This window comes from Triticum urartu, chromosome 7A, assembly GCF_056163025.1.
Source record: "Triticum urartu cultivar PI428250 chromosome 7A, HENAU_Tu73, whole genome shotgun sequence".
Classification (NCBI taxonomy): Eukaryota; Viridiplantae; Streptophyta; class Magnoliopsida; order Poales; family Poaceae; genus Triticum; species Triticum urartu.
Window position 1 is genome coordinate 746535536 of NC_141879.1, and position 5094 is coordinate 746540629.

A 5094-nucleotide genomic window follows, 5' to 3' on the forward strand; every position below is an offset into this window, starting at 1 on the left:
CATATTTGTGCTCATTCTCAGCAACCATCATCTGACATGACGCTGTCTATTGTCACATTCGTCTGGGAGATAATGCAGACGACATCGATGGGTTCCGAGACTGCATCATGGGCGATGAGACGACACCATCCGACTTTATGGATGAGGAGTACTACATGTTTCGCGGGGAAGGTATTCTCAGCGATAAACTATGAGTTCGTGGATCTTTTACATTATTATAGTTCGTATTTAATAATGTTTTGAACATCATGTTTCAACAAATTCACGTAGGATCCGATAATGACACCTTGGAGGATGACGAGGAAGCGATCATGTCGTCTGCTATACCTTCCAAGGATGATCCATTAGACTTTGTCTACACAAACATCCCAGATACCACTCACATCCTGAAGCTCGACGCAAACTGCATACACTGCAAGGCCAAAAAGTTTGTGTCTGAGACTGATGGTTTCTGCTGTCGCAGTGGCCAGATCGAACTTCAACAACCCGAGCCAATCCCAGAGCTGATGAGGCTATGGTCAAGCATGGATGCAGACTCTAGACATTTTCGGGATAACATACGCTTCTTCAACGGGCATTTCGCCTTCACAACCCTTGGCGTCAGCCTTGATGAGAACTACACAAACATGAAGTCTGGGGTGTACACATTCCGGGCACACGGCACCATCTACCACAATGTGCATTCGTTCGGGCCTAGCTCCCGTCCTGAGCATCTGCAGTTGTACTTCTTTGATGATGACCCAACCATCACTCATCGTAAGGCGGCCACCAAGCAACTAGACCAGGATGTCGTGAAGAAGTTAGTAGACACACTCAAAGAAAACCCGTACTCCCAGCAATTTAGGAGTTTGGGTGCACACAAGGACAACCTGGATGATTAGAGGATAGACCTAAACACCGATAAAAGGCTTGACGAAAGAAGATATAACAGACCGTTGTCATCTGATGTCGCTGCAATTTGGGATGAGGGCAGCGACATAGCTAAAAGGTTTGACCGGAGGATAACACTTTGTGGTAACAACAACGAAAGGCACAGTATACGTGTGACCTCCGGAGCATATGACCCTTTGTCTTATCCCCTATTCTATCCAAGGGGGGAACTAGGTTGGCATCCGAAGCTACCTAAACGTGATGTTCCTTGGGAGGTTGTACTAAATCCTCAACTGGTCCATGATGATGATGAGGATGCAGGTATGCCGTCTGCGTCCCATTTTGCTAGAAATATTATTTTATTTGTCGATTATATCCTCATTTTGATGGTACTCAATCATGTGCAGAGGGCAACAGCAGGTTGTGCGTCTCTGTCAGAGACTACTACTGTTACATGCTGCAGACACGGCCTGCGATCTTTAATCCCATACTCTGTGGAGCACGCCTGTTGCAGCGATGGGCCGTCGACATGTACGTCAAGATTGAAAGTTGTCGGTTAAGGTGGTACAGGAAGAACCATACGCAGATTCGTGCCGACTTGTATAAAGGGGTTGTTGATGCGATCACATCGGGGGAGACACGAGCAAGCGCTGTTGAGGTAAGAATAGTTCTCCCTGGAACATACCCTGGTGGTGACCGCGACATGAAGAAGAGGCATATGGATGCCATGGCAATTGTACATACATACGGGAAGCCTGACATCTTCTTGACCATGACTTGCAATCCAAAATGGGAAGAGATAACGAATGAGTTGCTGCCTGGTCAGACGGCGCAAGACCGACCTGATATTGTGGCTCGCGTGTTCTTTGGCAAACTAGATGCTATGAAGGACATGTTGTTCAAGAAGAACATCCTGGGTGTTGTTATCGCATATGTATATGTTGTCGAGTTTCAAAAAAGGGTCCTCCCACACGCACATTTTCTGTTGATCATGGGCTCAACATATAAGCTTATTGTCCCTGAGCAGTATGACCGACTCATTTCCGCAGAGCTCCCAGACAAGCAGAAGTATCCGGAATTGTATGCAATGGTTGTAAAACATATGATGCACGGACCGTGCGGTGCTCTAAACCCGAAGATTGTTTGCATGCAAGAAAACAGATGCAAATGCAGATACCCGCGGTCGTTCAATGAAAAACACAGCACAGGAGAAGGACTCGTACCCAGTTTATCGACATAGAGACGATGGAAGGCGTGCTAAGGTCCGAGGGAAGATGTTAGATAACAGATGGGTTGTCCCTTATAAACCATACCTTCTGCGGATGTTCAATTGCCACATCAACGTTGAGGTGTGCTCGAGCATAAAGGCCGTAAAATATCTTTACAAGTACATTTACAAGGGCCATGATAAGGCTTCTTTCAGCATCGACCAGCCCGACGCCGATGGTAACATTGATGAGATCAAGAGATACGTTGACGCAAGGTGGATCACCCCTCCGAAGGCTATGTGGAGGATATTTGGCTTTCCACTTTGCGCCAACTACCCTCCTGTATTGCAGTTGCCTCTTCATCTCCCGAATATGCACAAGGTCGCATTCAATGCCCAGGCTGACTTGAAAAATGTTGTCGCCTCAGAAAATAATTCAAAATCCATGTTAACGGAGTATTTCAAGGCTAACCAGGAACACCCTCGGGCTAGAAATATATTGTACAAGGATTTCCCCGGAAGCTTCACGTGGCAGAAGAAAAAGAAGTTTTGGAAGCCGCGGGTCGAGCATTTTCAAATAGGTCGCATCGTGTCTGCCAATCCTGCCGAGGGGGGCCGATACTATCTGCGTGTGTTGCTAAACCATGTTACGGGCAAAACATCCTTTGACGACTTGCTCACCATGGACGGCGTGCTATGTGGGAGCTTTAGAGAGGCTACTGAAAGGTTGGGACTCATCGAGGCAGACAACACGCTGGACGACTGTCTTACTGAGGCTGAGCAGTGGGCGATGCCATGTTCTCTTAGGAGGCTCTTCGCAACCATCTTGGTGCACTGCGAGCCAGGCGACGTGGGTGGTTTATGGGATAGGCACCTCGAGCCTATGTCAGATGACTATCGTCGATCACGCACATCCCCTGACGAGGTGGAGCAGATGGTGTTGCTAGACATTAGGGGTATGTTGCAGTCCATGGGTAAAGACATTGTTGATTTCGCTCTTCCATGCATAGATGATGCGTTTGACCCAACAGAGGGCGAGGCAAGAGAGGTCGTCGAGGAATCAACCGTTGAGTTCGACATGGATGACACTAAGTTGGCATCTTCCCTGAACTTGGAACAGAGGGCCGCATTCGACGAGATATTAACGGCTGTTGAACGCGGTGATGGTGGTGTATTCTTTGTTGATGGCCCTGGAGGTACAGGTAAGACCTTCCTATACAGGGCGATGCTTGCAAAGGTGAGGAGCGAGGGCAAGATTGGTATCGCTACCGCGACGTCGGGTGTCGCCGCTTCTATCATGCCTGGAGGCAGGACTGCCCACTCGAGGTTCAAGATTCCATTGAGTTGTGATGATGGAGCCTCGTGCAGCTTCACCAAGCAGAGTGGGACCGCCAAGCTGCTAAGGATGGCCTCATTGATAATATGGGACGAGGCCAGCATGACAAAGCGACAAGCGGTCGAGGCATTCGACAATAGCATGCGCGACATCATGGGAATACGTGACCGACCCTTTGGAGGAAATACTGTTGTTTTTGGCAGGGACTTTAGGCAGGTGCTTCCGGTCGTTAGAAGGGGGTCGCGGGGCCAGATAATTGATGCAACCCTGCGAAGTTCTCATCTGTGGAAGGGTATGCGGCAGCTTCGGCTCATCACTAACATGAGGGCTCATAACGACACGTGGTTCGCAGATTACTTGCTAAGGATCGGCAATGGCACTGAGGATGTAGATAATCAAGGCAACATACTACTCCCTGAAGATATTTGTCTGCCGTCAACAGGCAAGGTTGACGACCTAGAAAAACTTATTGACCACGTGTTTCCGAGTCTAGATGACAACATGTCTGATTCTAATTACATGACATCTCGAGCAATCCTTTCCACGACAAATGACAATGTCGACAAGATAAACATCCGCATGATAGAGCGTTTTCATGGAGATGAAGTAATATACCATAGCTTTGACAGTGCGGAGGACGACCCATATGGCTACTACGCTCAGGAGTTTCTGAATGGATTGACTCCTAATGGTCTTCCTCCGCATGCACTCAAGCTAAAGCTGAACTGCCCTATCATACTTCTAAGGAACATTGATCCAGCTAATGGTCTGTGTAATGGCACTAGGCTTGTTGTAAGAGGTTTTGAGAGGAACACCATTGATGCAGAAATCGTGATTGGACAACATGCTGGCAGGAGGGTCTTCCTTCCTCGAATACCTCTCTGCCCATCTGAAAACGACATGTTTCCGTTCAAGTTTAAGAGAAAGCAATTTCCAATAAGGCTTAGCTTTTCTATGACCATTAACAAGGCTCAAGGGCAGACCATCCCGATTGTTGGTGTCTATCTACCCAATCCTGTGTTCTCTCATGGTCAGCTATATGTTGCTTTGTCTCGAGCCACCGCGGAGAGAAACATAAAGATACTCATTCAGAATGAGAAGCCGAAGGAGAAGGCCAACAAGCTAAAGGACAATCCAAAGAAGCGAAAAAGACCGACTGTGTCCTTACTGACCTCGATGAAGAACATCGTCTACAAGGAAGTTCTTACAGGCTGAAGTTTGGTCTTAATAGACTGGCAGGTTTAGTAATGACAGAGCATTTACTCTTGCGATGGTTAAGATGAACCTTAATTTGTCTATTTACATATATATTTCTATTTTGATATTTTGAAATTCGCAGTTAAAGATATTCTACAAGCGTACTTTTTCATGCTTACTATGTGCTTCAGATATATTGATTGGTAGGATAAAGACCTGGAACATGCAATGAATCTTTTGTATTACGGCAATTTAACATATCTGTTGTTATTATTTTGGTATTTTGATAGTATGTTTGAATGTAAGTTTATGGATGACCTTATTGTCCTATGAAATCATCTGCTAGGTCAGCACTATATAATTCTGATTGGTGCTGTAGCAGGAGGGATATTGTGTAGGTTGTGAAGATATATTTTGCATATGTACTTCAAATAAATAATAAAATGATAGCCTGCATACTTGCGAATAAGTTTAAATGCCCGTG

General features: G+C 46.3%; 1 pseudogene; it reads left to right on the forward strand.

Moving 5' to 3' along the window:
* Nucleotides 1-270: 270 nt before the first annotated feature.
* On the forward strand, nucleotides 271-4628 carry LOC147962715 (uncharacterized; annotated as a pseudogene).
* The last annotated feature ends 466 nt before the right edge of the window (nucleotides 4629-5094 follow it).